Source organism: Taeniopygia guttata, chromosome 11, assembly GCF_048771995.1.
Source record: "Taeniopygia guttata chromosome 11, bTaeGut7.mat, whole genome shotgun sequence".
NCBI classification, from domain to species: Eukaryota; Metazoa; Chordata; class Aves; order Passeriformes; family Estrildidae; genus Taeniopygia; species Taeniopygia guttata.
In genome coordinates, this window is record NC_133036.1 from 4,831,400 (window position 1) to 4,851,033 (window position 19,634).

Here is a 19,634-nt window from a genome sequence, read left to right on the forward strand (position 1 = left end):
TCTGTTCTCTAACGGGCCGGGCTGGGAGCTGGCTCTGTTATGGCCAATTTTACCTGTGCAGCTTACAGACAGGTCACAACTGCCTGCTTACCAGGAGTCATTTGAACACAGCTGGGGAGGAAAAACCAACTGCAGGCACAGCCCAGAGCTTCTCCATGCCTATAAACAGTGACTGCTGCCAGCTCCAGCAGTGACTTCAAAGGAGAGGCAAGAGGGGCACAAAAAGGACAGAGACAGATTTCACAGTCCCAAATGCCACACAGGTCATCAGATGCAGACAACAGTCAGCAGCACAGTTAAAAGAAACAAAGAAGCCTTAGGAATGAATCAGATTAAGCAGGATGAATCTCCTATTACAGAACCATATTCCTAGTGCTTTTCTTATTACTTCACTTATTCAAAAGGAAACAAGAAGTGGCTCAGTGGTGATGCAGGGAAGGGAGGAAGCAGCTCAGGAAAGGTAATGAGTTTTCTTAAAAAGTCCATGAACAGCATGAAAACACAGAGGCATCCTGGGTGTAGAATGATAATGGCCCTTCAATCAATCCACAATTGATTCCACATTTAAACTGTAGATCATCTCAGTAAAAAGCCTTTTGTGAGCCTGAGATGGAGAACTGCAATCTGCATTTCAAAGGCAATGCTCTGGGTGCTCGGGCACCGACTCTCTCAGTTCATCTGGGCTTTTAGTGAGGAAGGGGCTGGGCTGATGTAGGAGACACAGGGGTGCCTGACCTATTGCTAGGGCATCTGACCTGCTCAGCGATGAGGTGCCCACACAGCACTAATTAACATCCTGCAGTAAATGTTGGGTGGGTAAAAGATGCCTTTGCCTTGCAACAGGAACACGTGCCCAGAGTAGCTATAGACTGGCAGTGGCTTAAGCTCCCCTCTCCTGAAGTCCCATCCCATGGGCCATGCTCAGACAAGGACTTTCACAGGAAGGACCAGAGAAGACTATGAAGGACACCAGAAAATACTGAGTTTTATTATTTTGGTCCTATTTGATCTCATGATGGCAAAATGCTGCCTAAGGCACCAGCAGCCCTGGAGTTAACACCCTGAAGAGGCTGTTGTGGAGGAACACGAGTGACAGAAGCTCTTAAGTTCAAGTGCTCCATTTCAGCTCTCACACTCTGGTGCGAGCCCAGGGCACGCTCACCAAAGGAGACGTCACCAAAGTGGAGGACAGGCACATCAAAATAGAAATTCGGTCCCATGACACAGCCCCTGCGAGGACAGGGAGGCAATGGGTCTGTTAAAGGGAATTGCAAAGGATTCGGGTGTTGTTAAAGGGAATTGCAAAGGATTCGAGTGTTGTTAAAGGGAATTGCAAAGGATTCGGGTGTTGTTAAAGGGAATTGCAAAGAATTCGGGTGTTGTTAAAGGGAATTGCAAAGAATTCGGGTGTTGTTAAAGGGAATTGCAAAGGATTCGGGTGTTGTTAAAGGGAATTGCAAAGGATTCGAGTGTTGTTAAAGGGAATTGCAAAGGATTCGGGTGTTGTTAAAGGGAATTGCAAAGAATTCGGGTGTTGTTAAAGGGAATTGCAAAGGATTCGGGTGTTGTTAAAGGGAATTGCAAAGGATTCGGGTGTTGTTAAAGGGAATTGCAAAGAATTCGGGTGTTGTTAAAGGGAATTGCAAAGGATTCGGGTGTTGTTAAAAGGAATTGCAAAGGATTCGGGTGTTGTTAGGGCTGCAGTGGATAAAAGCTGTTGTCAGAGCCACCCTCAGTTCAAATCAACCCAGCACCCTGTGCTCAGCACAGCACCCATGTGGACAGGAGGCAGCCAAAGCAGAGGTCAGCAGCTGATGTTGCTTAGGGCACCATGGCAGGCAAGAATACACCCCTGAGTTGCTGCTGGTCCACTGAAGGATCCTAAACACACACCCAGAGATGCCTGTGTGCCTCAGCTTCCTCATCTGTAATGTGGTGGACACAGAGGTGTTCCTACAAAAGTGGATTCACTGTAACCAGATTTCCCAGCCACATATTCCCTACTCTGTATTTCTCATCTGGAACTGGTGTTTCCATGGAGGATCTTTTCCAGGAGATCTTGACATACACTGGCAGGTTTTTGAGACAAGAATCCAGGGGAGCCTCAACCATCCACTGCAGTATCAGTTCTACTCAGAGGACAGATGAAAGGACCAGCTTGTCACCAGTGCACCCATCAGCTGTCACAGCCAAGAGCAATGACTTAAACAACCAAATGTGGGTGTCCTTAATCCAAAATACCACCTCACATTCAGCAGATGGGCTCCAAACTGCAAAAGTCACCAACATCTACTGAAATCAGCACTTGAAGCTGCACAAGACTCACAGATTTATTTCATGGCTGATGCCAATCAATGCCCACTCTGACCCTTAGTTAAAAATCAGGGATCACAGTGAACTGTACCTTCAGTTTTATTCACCAGACTGCCACTGGTTCTGCTCTACACATCTTGACAAGCAAAACCTGCCCTTGCTCAAGGAGAAAGCTGCTTATGCAATAATATCCCATGACCAATTTGGGGGAGGGACAAAGGAGAATAAATTATTTGATTGTGAAATGTTCCCTCTTCATAAAAAAAAAAAAAAGGAAAAAAAGGCAGCACTTTTCTGCAAACAAAAAGTCGGCATAATTGTTTCTTTACTGAGGTCAGACCTACTCACCACTCTTCTCTTGCAAAGTAATAACCTTCCTGTTATTTTTTGTCCATTTTCCTTATCCTATTGGTAAAATCAACTGCAGAGTCCTTTCATTTCTTTACTGCCTTGATCCAGTGCCTCCTGACAGCAGCATCGCAGACACAGTCAGCTCCAAAGCCCCACAGCATCCAGCAGCAGCTTTCCTGCCTATCCCATGTTAACCCACCAGCCTATGGCTCAGATGTGCTGGGACAAGCCCTCACTTGAGGATCCTTAGTTGAGGTTTACCTGCAGTCTAGCTGCTTAGCACAGCACTAAAAGTATCATCTACTCATTCACCTTTTCTCATGTAATGAAAAGAATAAACTGATAGAGAGAAAGAACAAGCTATCAGCATCAAAAATGCATAGAGAGCATAATCTTTTGGTAAGAAAACAACTCAGTGTGTCCTTCCCTGCTACAAACAAGCTTTTGAAACTGTCTGGCATGATGTAGTGCTTCATTTTCTACCTCTTTCAGTTGCTCTTTTTTTTTTTTTTTTCAGACTTGACACCATTGCAATGGAGACAAATAGGTAGAAAATTACTTTCCTTCCTTTCCAGAAAGGCTTTGTTCGTTCTAGAGCCAGAGATACACCACAGCTGAAGTGTGAGGGACTGGTCAGCAAGGGAAAACACTGCCAAGCACTTTGACCCAGTGCTGAGCCAGGAGGGTTGATGGTTTTCCTCTGACTCCAGGGAACAGGCAGGAGGACTTCAGTGAAAACTGTTTGCAATGGACTTGAACTCAAATGCAGCCAGTTTGTTCCAACTGTTTCTGGACAGCCTGAGCACAAAGGTGATTTGTGTCTGGGACTGGAACAAAAACCTCTGAACATGCAGCTTTTTGACCCAGTGTTGCTATCATGTGCCAAGGAGTTTTTCAGGAAGCCTCCCAGCTGATCTCCAAGAGAGGCTGATAAAAATAAGGGATTGGGGTTTCATGAACAACAGACACCTTTCTGACCCCATCAAAAAGATCCAGATTCCAAGAAACCCCCCCAAATTTGACTAGTATCCCAGCTGCCCATGTTGCCAGGAATTCCACAGGTCCACAAGGCTCACTGCTGTCCCTGAAGCCACCAGGATCCACCCCAACCCTGCTGCTCACTTCATATCTGTGGGTTGCTCTGACAAAAACCTCTCCAAAGTACAGTTCCTCAAAGCTGAAGTGGAGCTGGGTCCTGACACCTTCTCTTATGAAGAGCAGGTGTAGCCTGGTCTCACGGCCTGGGGAGAGATTTCTATTTGAGTATGGTAATTCCTTCTGCTATCTTGCATTTTCCAGGCTGCCTTAATGCTAGTCTCTGTTCTGAGCTGCCTGGGACCAGCTGCTGATGCTCCAGGAGAAGATATGGACCACTCTCTTCCCTCAGGAGATATGCTTTGGATCTGGCTTCTGATTTCTAACCCAGCACTTGAGCTGGGTTCTGATTTGGCCAGGCATTTTTACTCTGAGAAAAGGATGCTGAGTTTAGAATGATCTCTGATTCCCTTCCCATGCACTTAGAGGAGCTTTGAAATCCATTCAGTGAAGGCACAAAGTTCACAAAGAGCTTGGCATTGCTGCCTGGCTTGCAAGTAAATCAGGGTGTAGGTGACACAACAGTGCAGGATTTTGTTGCCACAGTGCTCAGCTTCTCTGCTTTTCAGCGTCTTGTTTACAGAATCTCCTCATGCTTTGTGGCTGGCTTTGAACACAATTCCCACCTGACTACATCAATAAACAGAGATCCACATTTTCGGGTGAAGCAGGACATCACAACGTAAAGGAGTAATCATCATCTGGGATTTTTGAGCAATTAAGAAAGTTAGTTTTGAGCTTCAGTATTTGCTATGAGGAAATTTCCAACCACTTCTTTGCTGCTGGCTTTACCTGTTGCCCAGAGCTGATCGATTCTGTAAATCACCTGACCCAGAAGTATCTGCCAAGTAATTTATGGAGGCTCCTTCAGTACCAGTGGAGACCAGCAAAGCCCCTTTCCAATGGGGCAGGAGATCCAGCTGTACAATTCACTGCACTGGGAAAAAGCTTTTGGATATCTGCAGCATGGGGCACACCATATCTGCAAATCCTCATCACAAGGGATTTGGGACTAGCAGACAAATTCTGGAGGAAGGCAGTCACATTTCTTGAAGCAAAACTAAACAACTTGCCAGTTAAAGATGGCTGTTTTCTTCAATTATTTTTGCATCCAGGGACCATGACTCTGGGACAATTCCCACCCTGACAATGCACTGGATCAGCTCTGATCTGTAAGAAAATGCATCATTTAAATGACTCCTTGAGATCCTTTTCCAAGGAGCCAATGGAATAGTTAAGCTCCCCCAAGGGCCTTTCAGGGTCATTCAAGAACAGGCTCCTTTTTCTCAACACACATAATTTGTTCTGGTTCCTCTGGTTCCTCTAAGTCCCAGACCAGCTCAAGGCTTGCATGCAAGTAGTTTTCCTCTTTCTTGGTCATGAAAAAGCTGTTCTGGCACAACCCCAAGAGATTCCTGCAGCAAAGTGCTGGACAACCCCATCACCGGAGCCAAGAGAACACTCCTGAAAAAGGAATCCCTTGGGAACAACTTTTTAAATCCATCATTTCCACAGCTTCCACAATTGCAGCTGGTAGGCAGCAAGACAGTTTGTTAGCACAAGCTCTGAGTAATTATTGTAGATGGCATTTGCTGAGTAAATCTTGCACAATTACTGTGTAAATAAGAAGCTGTTTCATGACATTTGTATCCATCAGTTGGAGCAGGAAGGCAAGAACAGAACAGCTGGGCTAGAGATTGCAGCACCCTCCAGAATGGGAGCCCAGCTGCTGGAGGATGCTGGGCCTCACACCTCTTCCTCCTAGATGGGCAAACCCAGAATATTTGCTGAATGGAAAGCTGGCAGCCATCTCCCACTCCTGAAAAACACCTAAGTAGCACCATGCAGAGACAGAGAGGAAGGACAAAGTAACCTGAACCACGCTGTGTGCTCTGAGAATTCCCTGCCTCGTGCCAGCACAGCAAAGCCACCACCTCTGAGATGAGGTCACTCAGGTGGGGCAATGACAGCTGCTCCCAGAGAAGAACTTGACAGCACTTCTGGAAGACAGGACAAGCATAAACCTTGTCAGCAGACTGCCTGGACTGTTTTCTTAGGAGGGTGTTCATCTTGTTGAGGACAGCAAGGTCCATGCAACACCACCCGGAGGAACCATGGACTGAGAGAAAAAAGGTGACAATTCCCACACAGGGAGAGAAGCAGCTGCTGGCCAGGGATGGTCCTTCTGCATCCACCCTGGGCTCAGCAGGGCTCAGCCACCTCTGGTCTGGCTGCATCTGGGCAGTGGGAGGAAATCCAGGGTCAGGGAGGGCATTTCTAACTTGGCTCCTACTGCCTAATGATGAATCCATGTAAAAAGGACCCATCCTGGAGGTCAGTTGTCTGGAGGGTTTTATTACACATTCACTAAAGCTGTTCTGCTCTGTAGCTCTCTGGCCTTTGAGGAAATGCTGGCAAAGCTATGGCATGAAAGCTTGTCGCTGCACTGCCTGGATTGTTGTGGGATCAGTGATCCAGGGCAGGTGTCTCCAGCTTGTATGGGAGATCCCTGGAAGCTGCAGGGACAGCAGTGCCCTGCTGACCACAGAGCCTTCCCAGCAATTAAACAAGAGCCCAGTGATCTGTGAGAGTGTTTGCACCTTGCCTTCACTGGGGTGAGAGAGGCAGGGGAAGGAGCTGTGCCTGAGATGTCACAGTAAACTGCTTGATTATAGACCAGGGCTTCTTGGGACTTAAAGAACACATGGATTTCAGCTGAAAAATTTGGCCTGATCTCTCCCTCCTAAAGCAGGAGACAGCAAAACATTTATCTTCAAACATCACATTTCTTGTTTTCAACCATAGCCCTGTAAGCTTTTATTTAGCACATCAATGGCAAGCAAGAAGTGAGCAATACTTATCAACAGCACTGATAACAGACTTTGGAAGCAGCTGCAAAAAATCTAAGTACCCTACCTTTACTGGCACCAGCAAAATCTGGGCCAGGTTACCAGTGTGGCTGTAACTGCCTGCTGCTTCCTCAGGGTCTTCTCTCTCTGCTTCTTTCCTAAAGGGTCCTTGCACTGATGCTCAGTCCCAAGGAGCCTTGTCATGCAATTTTGGAGCATCTCACTAAAGGATCTCACTTATTGTAACTGGATTTTAAAAAAAACACATAATTTACATTTCCTCAAATCCCAGCATTACAACTATTTCTTAATGCACTTGTTGACGTAAATACATTTACCTCTGGTAACTATAATAACACTCAAAAAGGTCTGAAAAATGTAGCTTACAGAAGGAGACAAAAATAACAATTATCTTTTCTATCAACAAAGTGAAGCTTTGATTCTGCTTGCTGCTGGGTGTCCTCACTACTCTGTCCAAAAGTCTTGAACTGACTGGAGCCTCCAGCTCTCCTGAAGCATAAATTTTAAATAACTATAATATTGTCCATCAACTTGGCACTTAGAGCTTAAAGGACAGGGCTTGAGGAATTAAAAGGCTGTGATATGGTAAGTCACTGGGGTGCAGCTGCAAGCAATTCTGTAATGCATAGACTGCTTAAAGTTAACAGAATAGAGAGAAGGACAGATTAAAAACCCAACACTGTTTCAAACACCCACAAACAAGAAGGCAAGGAAAGTCTGAAAGAATTAATTCACTTGGATTTTACTCAAAACCTAGAGGAAACACATTTGCTAGATCAGATGTTTCTACCCAGCAAGCAACTGGATGAAAATGAAGCCTTACTTTCCAACAACACCCTTGCTTAAGGAACATCAGCTGGCAACCCATACTCAGCATGTGAGATATCAGACCCCTTAGGTCCCATTGAGATGCTGCATGGACTCACCAGCATCCAGAAGTAATCTTGGATTGACAGGAATAAAAAGCATCTGTGTTGCTCTGAACAGCATCAGCTCTGCTACAACACCTGGAGCTTGGCTAAAGACAAGCACTGAGAAGAAACACTTGGATGATCATTTTCCTGGCTTGGCTAATTAGAGTCTAATAACTCACCAGTGCTCACCACCCAGCTGCTCACTGTGTGTTTAATAGCCTGAATTCAGTGCTCTCACCCTGGGCAGCGCTTCCCCGGTGAGGGGGATGCACTAGGCAGCTGCTTGCCTTTGCTTTGAGCTCAACAGCTGGAGGTGACTGCACACCTCAGCTCCACTGTGTTCTGCATGTCTCTTAAAGGAACTGCCTGGCCTGAGCTGCCCAGTGGCACTGCTTGATCCTGCAGCTGCTGTGGCCCATGCCAGAGAGCTGCAGCCAGCCCTCGTTTGGTTCCTGCATCGCCTTGCCAAGGCCTGCCAGCACCATCACCTACACAAACAACTCCTGTTGATATGCCTGGAAGGCCATTAATGAAATGTCAAGAGCAGTGATGATGTTCGAGGTTGTCATCTTTGAGAAGGGCGTAAAGCAGGGGAGGAGAGCACATCCTGAGCCTTAAAACCAAAATACACAGCTGCAGTAAAAGGGAGGGGAGTTCAGCAACAAGTGGGAAAGAAATAAGCCCAAGTTTCAGAAATGCCATCCAGATCACTCCTAGGAAAAGCCTCCATTTGCTCTGTAGAGACTCACATGCCAGACAGCAAACTGGGGAGAAGGTATTTGAATGGGACACGACAGGAGAAATGATGCTGAGGGTGCAAACGGATGCCAGAATTTGACTTGGTCCTGCCATCAAGGCTTGTGAGGGCTGTGCAACAACAGATTACCAGGGGCAGGCACCTTAGAGTTTGTGCTGGCTATCAGACAGTGTCTGCCATAAATGAGCATCCTGTTTTCTGGCACTGTGTTATTTCTTGCAAGAGTCGGGCATCTTGGTGTAAAATATGATTCTGCTTTTTCAGATTTTACACTACATAACCCTTTAGCTGCTCTGAAGCCAAATTCAAACAAACAAGAAGGAAGTCTCAGAGCCAAATCACTACTGGGAAACTCAGAAAGCATCCCTCCTTCTTCCAAGGCCAGAAAACAAACTTCTTGGAGCCTAACACAGCACTATCAGTCCTTCAAGTCAACCACCTCACAAAGTGCTGTTTGGCTGTTCGTCCTGCTGGATTGCAAGCTGATGGTACTCACTGGTCTGTTTTATGTGCTGCCATCAGATCTATTGGCCCTGTGGGCAGTTCAATTGCCTGGGGCAGTTTGGTTATTACTCAGAGGCTGACAGAGGCGATACATCTCCTGTTAATGGAAGCAAGTGTAATACAATTCATAAGCAAAAATGAAGCTAAGCAGGAGAGGAAGAAAATTAAAAAGAACTATTGGCCTGATGAATATGCATCTACTAACAGTGCTCTGTTCCAGCTGAGTAAGTTTAGCTGACTTTGGGATTTGTCAAATGCCAAGGCCAGCACATCTGTGACAGAAATATAACTGACACAAGGATCTTACCCCACTGCTTTGGAGCACAGGAACAGCAATATATCACAGAAGCAAGGAAAGGGACAGACCTGACTGGGCAGGGGACCTGGGAAGGGGGTGCAGGGCCAGAAGGCAGGGACAAGGGTGGGAGATGATAACCAGCCCGTGCTTGATGCTTGTGACGGCTCTGTCTTGCTGTGAGCTGTGTCCACGTCATCTGTCCTGCTCTGGTTACTGTCTACTGAGCTGTGGGTGAACAGGACTAAGATAGCAAATTTACCTGCTCCCCTGCTAAGCCCTGGCACCCAGACAGCTCCACTTGCATGCCTGAGTCAACTGCTGCTTAAAGTGATTTGCAGCAATTGTTCCAACTGCAGCAGTGGATACTGGAGGCCTGCACTCATATCCTTGCTCCCAAGAAAACCAGTTAAAAGTGCAAGACTCTTGATCTCCTGAGATCAAATCACCATTCTGCAGGATTCAGTGGATTTGGACAAAAGCTTTTGGCAATACATCACAGAGAGCTTCCCTGTACTGTCAGAGGAACTGAAAGCCAGGGTGTTTGACTCCAAAGCTGGAGAGTAAGAAGAAATCATCAGTTACACATAGTCTGTTATTCTGTACTATTCAACCAAATTCTTTGAAGATATAGCATATTCTGGAAAATTTTTGCCATTTCTCCTTTCATTACTGCAGTATGTCAGACTATAAAGCTAGAAAATGTTGGGAACTTAAAAAATGCTGTTTGAGAGGTCCTCACATGCCTACCTCCCCACAGGAGAAATAAAACTACTAGTCCAAAGGATAGGTCTCGTTACCCACCCTTACAGAATACAGCTTACAGGTGTTTGTAAGCTCGGGACACCTCAGCAGCCAGTGCTCTGGGCTGACCTGTTCTCTGTGGGATGGCCATTGAGCCAGAGCACAGAAAACTACAGTGGATGCTAACCAGGACAGAAGTCAAGCTATGCAGAGCTATGGACATTACACTGCAGCACTTCTGGCACCATGTCAGCCTCTGCCAGGCTGCCATGGGCAGGTGGCCTGAAATACAGTGGATGGATTATGAGACAGAATCTCCAGCACAAAATCTCCAGCTGTTGTCCCCTGGCTTTGCTACAGCATCCAGCAGCACAATACAGGAGGGGTGAGCTCACAGTGACTTGCAGCTACAGAAGTGATCTCTGTGCAACCAGAAATGTATGTGGATCCTGTTTCCCCTCACCCAGTCCCTAGATGATGAGAATCTGCTGGATCTCCACCAGCCCAGATAAGAAAAAGCTGATCTTGAAGAGCTGGATACCAACAATGTTTGGCCAAATCACTGCCTCAGTTTGGCAGAGGAGGAAAGCCATTCACAGAAAGGAAATCACTGCTTGGAGCAGACAGAAAAACAATTCCAAGCTGGTAACAGAAGCACTGAAATGGTACCCAAAGAGCAGCCTGTTAGTTCAGGGCACTCAGGAGAAAGGCAGTGCCAAAGCTAACATCTGCCTCTTTCCATAAATAACTGAAGCCACCACAAGCTGTGGGATGGACAGATGTCCCACTGGACATGGTGTCTTCTGCCAAACATTGAAGTGCTCAGCAGTAACCTCTCCTTTGGAATGGGGACCAGATTTGATTTGGGGAACAAACAATACTGTTACCTCCTGAGCCAACATCAGGTCCATAACCCAGCCACCTTGAAGACCACCTCCATCAGCTCAGAGTTAACACATGACACTGGAGAGTCATGACCAGGCAATTGTAATGACTCATCAAGGTCAGGGCAATGGTAACAAATCCTTGTCCTCCCTTTCCTCTGGTTTCTATTTCCAAGGAGTCAGCTCCCATGTGTCTGCAGTGTGATTTACAGCTAAGCTGGTGTTGGGGAGTATGCAGCAAAAACCAAGGACTTTCTCCTTTGGTAGCCACCTGGGCTTCTTGCACAGCTGCTTCTGCTGACCCATCGTGTATTTGCAAAAATAAAACACAATTTGAGATGCGCTCGGCAAGTCAGAGTTGCATAACAGCTTGTTTCCCACAGGCTTGGATGGATGCTCACAATGTTCATGGTCACATGGTGATTCCAAAAATCCCTGCCTCCTCTTTTTGTTAGGATTTTCATCACTGACTTAACCCTACAGACTACAGTGACCTGCTGCAGCTTCTAGAGACAGCAACACCTGAAAATACTGGCAGCTAGTGGCCCACACAGCAAAGCTTCTGCACAAGCCCTGCAAAGTCACCCTGCCCAGGAAACCTTTCCAAGACTACTATCCCTCCACCAGCTTCCTAATTTCTGGAAGCAATTAATTCCTCCAGCTACCTGTCAAAAGACTCTGATTTTCTATAGGATGCTCACAGACATAATGGTGATGTGTGGGAGGGAGAGAGCAGCCACTGCTGGCCAGAAGGTCAGAGACAGAAAGGTCCCAGCTTTGGGGGCCTCTCCAGCAGATGGACTGGCAGCACAAGTGAAGTGTCTGTCCAAGGTAAAAGTTACAAAACCATCACCACAGAGAAGATTGTTGGCAGTGGAATTTTAGATTCTGTATTTGATAAAAGAGGAGAAAATACTATAATTTGAGGTAAAGACACCCATATGCTAGAGCAGGGGAGAGACAGACAGGACCAAAACTCCAAATGTGAAACCAACTGTTCCACAAATAACAGCATTAAAGGAAATCAAAAGATCAGTAATGCTGGACAAAACAGAAGGTAGTAGCCCATTTGTTTTCAGTCCTAGAGCAAACCATGTAACATTAAAACAGCCACTTAGGAAAGGTTTTCACTCAAGATTTGGGGCTAAGCTATGATTTATGTCTGTCCATCATTAGATGGAGTGCAAGGACTCTACTGTGGGCATCAAACTTTTGGAATTCACCTTAGTGCACTTCAGGAGCACAGGGCAGGTTAAGCTAGTTGTGGAGACATGGCCCCACTCTAGTGAAAAGCAGGAGCCTGGGAAACACTACAAAATCAGCTCAGCACACCACAGGATGCTCTTAATGCTCAGCTCACCAGCTCCCACTTTCTGCAATATTCCTAGTGCTCTGACAAACATTTGGCCACATCATGCTGCTATCAGCTGCAGTGGTGTGAAACTAGCATTGTTCTGGCAATGGTGACTCTTAGCCTTACATGGACTATAGGAGTAACCAAGAAGAGAATATAATCCCTGTGAGAAATGACCCTCACTTTTAAAAATTCCAAAGGCTTATTAGACCTTCACAAAAAACACAACAGAAGACTGAATAAGGAAAAACAACAGTGCTGGAATTTTTGTGACTGGCTGCCATGTGCTCGCTCACCAAATGGCTGCTCTGCCTTTTGTACCGTGGGGTTACATCAGCCAACCCTGGCCCCTCCCAAAGTCTGTCAGTCAACTCTTCTTCGCTGTCATTTTTTGGAAACTGCTTTCTTGTAACTTAATTGGAGGTCAGGTGTTGTCACGCAGTGCCTCCTAGTAACAAAATTTCCCTCTTACACATCTTCTCTCCAGGTGCCCCCCACAACTAAAACCATCCAGTGGCAACAGTGGGGGGGTGAAGGGGACTATGGGTAAACAGAGAAGGTCTAAACAAACCACAATAACGTAACTATACATCAATAAAACTTCTCTTAACATATACACAATAATCATTCCATAATTGCAAGAGCAAATCATCACATGACTTACCTATAACAATCCCATTCCTTGGGAAAAAATGGTGTTTAACCTTTTACCAAAAGAAAGCAGAGATTATGTATATTTTAGAGTTTTCTCAAAGATGAAAAGGGATTTTGCACTGCATAGACAGTAGGCATTCTTCATCTCACCCTGTGCAAATACTCAGAATTTGGGCTCTGGTCGATGGAAGGACTTCAGGGTTTGCTTGTATAAACAGAAAAGCAGAATATTTTCCGTCCCTGCAATAGAATGCAATAGAAAAGTCCATTTAAACCTGCCAGCCTTGTGTCCAAGCTCACAAATGACACTGGAAAGGAGACTCAGACATGGTTCAGTCCAGGTTACAGGAAGGAACTGGCATTTCCATGATTAACCTTAGGAAGAATTTGGCCTCCTTTCCACAGAAAACCAGTACATGCTTCAGGTCAATATGTGAACTGACAGTGCTCCAACATCCTCTGTTAGTCCCTAAACACCATGTGTAAGATGTGTCCTTACCTGCAATAACTGATCCCTCCAGACACTGCAAGGACACACACGGAACGCCCTCGATGTTGAGCCCTTGCAGCAGAGCTCAGCTTTGGCAGGCTCCCGTCCCTGCCAGGAGCCCACAGGGCAGAAGTGCTTTCTGCAGCCAGCTCTCTGGCCTCACCAGAATCCCAATGACTTCTCTCTTGGCACACAAAACCAGCTGAGGCAGGGATTTGTCAAGCAACCTCATTCAGGAATGAGGAGGAAGAGGAGCAGGAAGGGAGGTTCTCAGCCATCACTTACTTTTGGCTCAAAGCAGAAAATGTCATCGTAGAACAGCATGGGGTCTCCTTGCACCTTTGCCCTCTCACTACTGCAGGTGAGAAGAACAGAGTGTTCTCGGCTAGTAGTGGCCACTCTGCACTCCTTCAGAAAATCAAACAACTTACCCTTCTCCTGCTGACACACCCTGGGATACTGCCTGCAGCCACAGAAGAGACAAACCCAGCTGGTTGTTTAATAAGCCACATATTTGCAGAGAGAAATGGAAGTGCAGGAACAGCAAAGCACTCAGGGAGGAGCAGCAGTAGCTCCTCAGCAAGGGGCTGACCCCGCACCACGGGGTCTCCAATGGATCAGAGGATCCCTTGTTGTTCACTGGCACAGCAGGTAGTTCTACTCCACACTTAGAAGCTCAGGAGAGGTTTCGAAAGCCAGCAGCCCTCAAGAGAACCTCCTGGCTCAAAGCCACTGCCACAACTGAGGAAGAATCCACCAGCACCTCAGCTGGCTTTTCCTGGCACTGAGCTGCTCATGGGAGGTAGATAAAGATCAAGGAGCACCTACTGCAGGACTTCCCCGGGAAGGCAAGGAGCAGCTGAGTTTCAGCTGCAGGTTACCACCATCACTTTTCGTTCCTTCCTTTTTGGACCTGCAGGGATAAGCAAACTCTATCTGCCTGCACTGACTTCCACCAGCTCTCCCTTGCTTGGTAGCTGCAGCAGAAACCACTTTACTGTTTAAAGAACACTACCAAGACAAGAAAGGAAGCACTGCTACAGCACAGTTCCTTCTGAGCTGACAGGTCACTGTCCCCCCTTCATGGTCCAGTTCCCTGGCCAAGATGAACCAGCAGGTGACAACTGGGAGGATGAGTGGAAGCACCATATGGAGTGAATTGAGGGCGTGCAGTATAAGCAGGACAGTGATCATCACCCAGCCCAATTCAAATACAATTAGAGAGGAAATACAGTCATGGACATTACCAGCTGCACACAGACAGAGCCTCAGGCTAACGCTGTCACCAGCACCAAAAATACTCGCTGGGGCTGCTCCCTGCGGAGCGCGATCGGAGACGTCTCTCCATGGCTGACCTACAGTGCCAGGCAGGGGGAGGGCTCCCACCACTGGGACAAGTGACCTTTGACTCAACCTCCATCAACAGACAAAAATTCCACCACGATGTCCCAAAAATCCTGCAGGAGGGAGACAGAACAAACTCCTGGATAGACCTTCTCATGGTCCAGGGATTTTCAGGTCCCCTCCCAGTGCAAGGTCCTGCACTGCCTCCTCTCATGAAAGTGCTCTCTGCTCTGAGATCTCTGACACCAGGACAGTGGCCTTGGAGCTACGGCCATCCCAAAGACTGTAAGTAAGGAAGAATGTCCAGGTCAAAGTCTAGGACACAAGCTGTTGTGAAAGCAAATTTAAGTAGAAAAAAAATCTGGTCAAACTCAGCTGTGGGGAAACCTGATTATTTCTCAGGTGAAAGAAGATCACTCAGAGTCCGGGCTCAGACAGGCAGGTGGGAAGAAAAGGGAAAAGAATGGTCCAGGGAAGTATTGAGAGAAGGTTGTGAGATTTTCTTTTAACACTGCGCTTACATGGAAGTCAGACACTGTGTAATTAAATAGAGAACAGTGGAAAACTAGATTTGGCCTGCAAGGCATTTCTGACCTAATTACGTTGAACTTTATTTGCTCAGAAGCCCTTAAAAAGTGCTGCAGTTTGAGGCAGTTTCCTGATCAGCTCTGGGTTCAGACTAACTCTTATGAACCCACATCCATACAAGTCTGAAAAGTCACACAAGGACTCCCTGAATCACCCAAGCTTTTCAGTGTCATTTTCAATCCATCCCCCTGGGCTGGAAGTGTTTCTCTACTGCCTAAAATTGGAATTTCAAAGCTTCCCCAAACACATCCTTTGAAGAGACAGCCCCATCTCTCACCACCATGAAGACCCATGGTGCCCCAGCCAAATGCATTTCCAAGCCCTGTGTCGCCCTGCCTTCCCTGCAGAACCCTCCACCTCCAAACCCTCCCCCTCCTCTAGGGAAGGATAGAAATTCCTCATTGTGCTGAAAATCAGGAGAGTTCAGGGCAATGCAACATCCTACAGCAGGGTGGCCTCAACAGTCTGGGCCAGCAAAGGCACCTGCCCGGCACAGCACTGGAATGGAGCCTGACATCTTGTCAAGCTGGAGTGGAGGGAACTGCAGGGAGCACCAGGACAGCTGACCCATCTACACTGGGCTAAGTTCTACTGCTCAGTGCAGGTAAAGGAGTGTTGACACTCTCCTCAGCCTCATGGACCCTCTGTAGCCCAGAGATCTCTGTACCTCAATGGTTTGTGGCTCCCACAAACAAGAATTTGCTCTCTGAGGAAATCCAGTCATTGCAATAAATTCTTCCCCAAAACATCATCCTCAGCTGGAGTACAGATGGAACTGGAATAGGGAGTTCTGAGCTCCTTTACCCTTAAGCCCAGGTTCACATACCCTGATATCTGGGATGGTTTAACCTAAACCATTTGAAAAGACAGATATTCCCTGAAGCCATACATTAGTTTTACCCTTGGGCAGAGTATCTCACTGAAATGCATCTTTCAAATTCACCTCAGTTTCAGTTGGTCCTCCTCTTCTGAGTACCAAAAGCCTTCCACTGGAAGCAGGCTGTGCCATAACTCTGGTTGTGGATGACCAGAAGAAAAGTGGCACAGCTTTTAGCTGATTGAGCAGTTTCATGAATCAGTACATTTATCACATCCCTACAGCTGTGTGAGGATGTCCTGGATACCATTTTAAGCACTAATTCTGGCTATGTTTGTAGAGATTTGTTCCCAAGGTGACAGTATTTACACTGAGATTTTTCAGGTGTGCTTAGGCAGGCCACTTAGATGACAGAGAATTCTGCATCAAAGTCGTTCAGGTGACTCTGAGGAGCCCCAGCTTGCCCAGGGTCTCCTGCAGACCTTCCTGTCTCTCCTGATCCCTTGCTGATGACAAGGATGCCTGGGGGCATGTGGGCAGAAAAGGGGGACCCAGAAGAACAAGTGAAGTGATAGCCCACAGCAGGAAGGAACACAGCTGAGGAAGCACAACCCAACACTCTACAACATTCAAGTTGACAAACCACTACAAAATGAACACCATGGAAACTATCATCATCTCCCTGTCTAAACCCACAGCCACATCAGTCTTGAAGTATTTGGTATTGTTATGATCCCCGAAGCATTTAAAATTAAATAAAGAAGGACAGAAAGGAAGTTTAAAAGTACAGAGCAGTTTCTATATGAAGACTGAATGGGATTTTTTAACCCAGAAATCGAAGAGAAGATAGAGGAGGTTTGCAAAATCCTGAATGGCTTGAGATATGGGAATAAGGAAAAGTTTGTCATGATTTGTCATTAAACAGGAGCCCAAGGGCCTGAAAATGTTATCAGTCAGAAATGACAAAAATGTAGTAGCACTCTTCCAGGGAATATCCCATTCTTTGGAACACACTGCTGGAGGAGGCCATAGAGGCTGACAGAGAGAACCCGGACTGATGCTTGGAAGATAAAACCATCAGAAGCTATTAAACAAAGATGAGACTAAAGCCTCTAGCCCAGGAAAACGCCAACTCCAGAGCCCAGGGGGGAGGAAGCAGATGCTCTGCCTGTCTCTGCACGCTTTGCTGAACATCCCCAACTGCTGCGCTCCCGGAGAGGAACTGGGGCCGCAGCCACCCCAACACTCCTGGCTGCCAGCACCGAGGGCTCTGCCGAAGTCTGGAGGCTTTGCCAGAGCACCTTGTACCACACAGAGGTAGCTGCACATGCTGCATCTATACCCCCACAAATGGCTGGTACAGGAGAGCAGGCACAGATGCCAGGGAGTTGGGAGGATGCTGCAGATCTTTCTGCCAGGCAGAGGAACTGACACAGAGAATGGAGCTGTTGGGGTTGGCTGAGGGCAGCTGCAGAAATCATGTCTTGGGTGCCAAATTAAATGTGACATTTCATTTAAGACTCTTGGTTGTTTAATACATATGTTTAAAAAATAAATCTCTGTACAGCAATTCAGCACGAGGCATTTCACTTGACAGAGTAATGTCCATGGTGTGCAGCTTGAGATGCTCTGCTGCCATGAAAGCACATTTACTGAATCTAGATGGATCTGCCCTATCATTATTTACACAACACGATCTTATTACATGCTGTCAATTCTTTCACCCTTACATCCTTTGGATACATTTCCTACAGATGGTAGGACACAGCTCTTTCTACAACCTGGGCAAAGCAACGCCTGGACTTGAAATTCAAAGCCAGATTTTTTAATACAACAGCAGAGCAGATGTTTTTTGGGTGTGCAGTCCTGAACAAGGCTCTGACACAGGAGTAACACTGCTGTGTTTTATCTTATCATCTAGCTGCATGACTATGGACAAAGGTATCTCAGCACATTGTGATCACTTTTCACTGCCTGGAAGTGAAGAAATTGAGCCCTGGGTTATCCTCTGTGGGGCCTGTAAAAAGTCTGAGGGGGAATTTAGAGAAAAGCTAAAACATCTCTCTGAATAAATCTAATACTACATGATCAGCCTGGTGGAGAAGGGAATACTGTTCAGAGCAGTACAAATTGTTCTTAAATAGAAAGACACATTTTGTTTAGCCTGAAAGTATATCTCAGTGATTGGATGAGCAAACCCTTGAACAAGATTTCAAAATAAATTTCAGGGTTTATAAAGAACATTTTCCTAGGATTCAACAGCTGGTACTTTCCTTCATCAACTACTGCTCTAAATATTTGAAAGCTGGTAGCCAGATTGATTAGACAGAATAGAAATAAAACAGCCCTTGCTGTGTTTCATCTTCTGAGACGATTCTTCCTCTATCTCTGTCATTCCCTCTTTGCTGAATTTGGATTTTAAATCTTTTTAGGAGTGCATGACAGTCAAATTTGGCTATTACAGAAAGCAAGTTCAATTTCATTTGCCCAGCTTTTTAGAAGACTGGGCTTTGCTGTCAGCTCTTCTGTGGGCACAGCTGAGTCATTCCCAGATTACAACAAACCTCAGAGCATCCTCATCATCAGCATTGCTGGTGTTAAAGATCAGAAGTTTCCATCATGGCCTCAGCCAAGCACCTGCTGAACCCAGGCAGCACATTCCAAGAGGAGGGTCTCTAGCCAAAAGCATCATGAGGAACCACATGAAAACTGATGGGGATGAAGTGGGAGACGGAAGGCTATGACCAGAGCCAGCAGTGGGTACAGGATTGGTTGTGGCTCTTCAGACAGATCTCCGGCATGATAAAAGTCAACTCATTTTCAATCAGGCTCCTCACTGTGCAGCCAGGTACTCCCCATTATCTCCTCTGCACTGTGCTAGGGAAGATCTGTGTGTGTTGCTGGATGAAAGACTCCAGCACAGGAATATCTGGGAGCCAGCACAGGAGCTTTGTTCTGCCCAGCATGAAGGAGCCTTCCAGAATATACTGGAAAGGACACCAAAACTGTGGGATGATGAAAGGCAGTGCTGCTGCATGGCCAGGGGGCCATGGGCCATTTTTAATCTTTATTGCTGCTACAGTAATGATACACTTGGGGTACCTGCCTGGCTGAAACATTTCTTTTGGTCCATGGGGAAAACACTGCCAGACCATTAGAATGAAAGCAAAGACAGACTCAATATACCACTTAATAAATCAATCACCCTTCAAGCTGCTCTACTTCTTCTCAGCAGATGCTGATTGATTCACAAGGAGAAGAATCTAATGAATGGGCAGTTCTGCCCTGAAACACATCCAGAGGTAACAACACTTAAGAACATATTCGTGATCTCCTGGGATGATGGAGTAGGCAAGCTGTGGTCAAGGATGACCTGCAAAGAGATGGAAACCACATTCTTCCAGAAATCCTTTATGTACTAAAAATGGGCTGTGTGGGCTCACAGGAAATCTGGTTTTGTGCATACATGGGGATGAACAAAACAGCCCAAAGGAGAGTTTTAACTTCCAAATAACCCTCTTAGTATACAACTCCCAGTCTGTGCTCATGCAGTCAACTCTGCAGGTTGCTTTAGCAGGGATTTTGTCAGAAGGGAGTTGTGGAGCTATAAAGCTGTGCAAAAAAACCTAGAGCAAATGAAGCACAAACTTTATTCCCCTT

At 46.4% G+C, this 19,634-nt stretch overlaps 1 protein-coding gene across 2 annotated transcripts in view; it reads right to left on the minus strand.

Moving 5' to 3' along the window:
- The window catches only part of VAC14 (VAC14 component of PIKFYVE complex), a 93,455-nt gene extending 80,206 nt beyond the window's left edge, over nt 1–13,249 (minus strand). The window contains exon 1 of one of the 2 annotated variants that reach the window (XM_072934485.1): nt 13,235–13,249. The gene's annotated coding sequence lies outside the window, so the exon portion shown is untranslated. Of the gene's footprint in view, nt 1–12,745; nt 12,766–13,234 lie in introns of those variants that run through there. The other variant, XM_030282068.4, reaches the window with a different exon arrangement.
- Between the last annotated feature and the right edge of the window lie 6,385 nt (nt 13,250–19,634).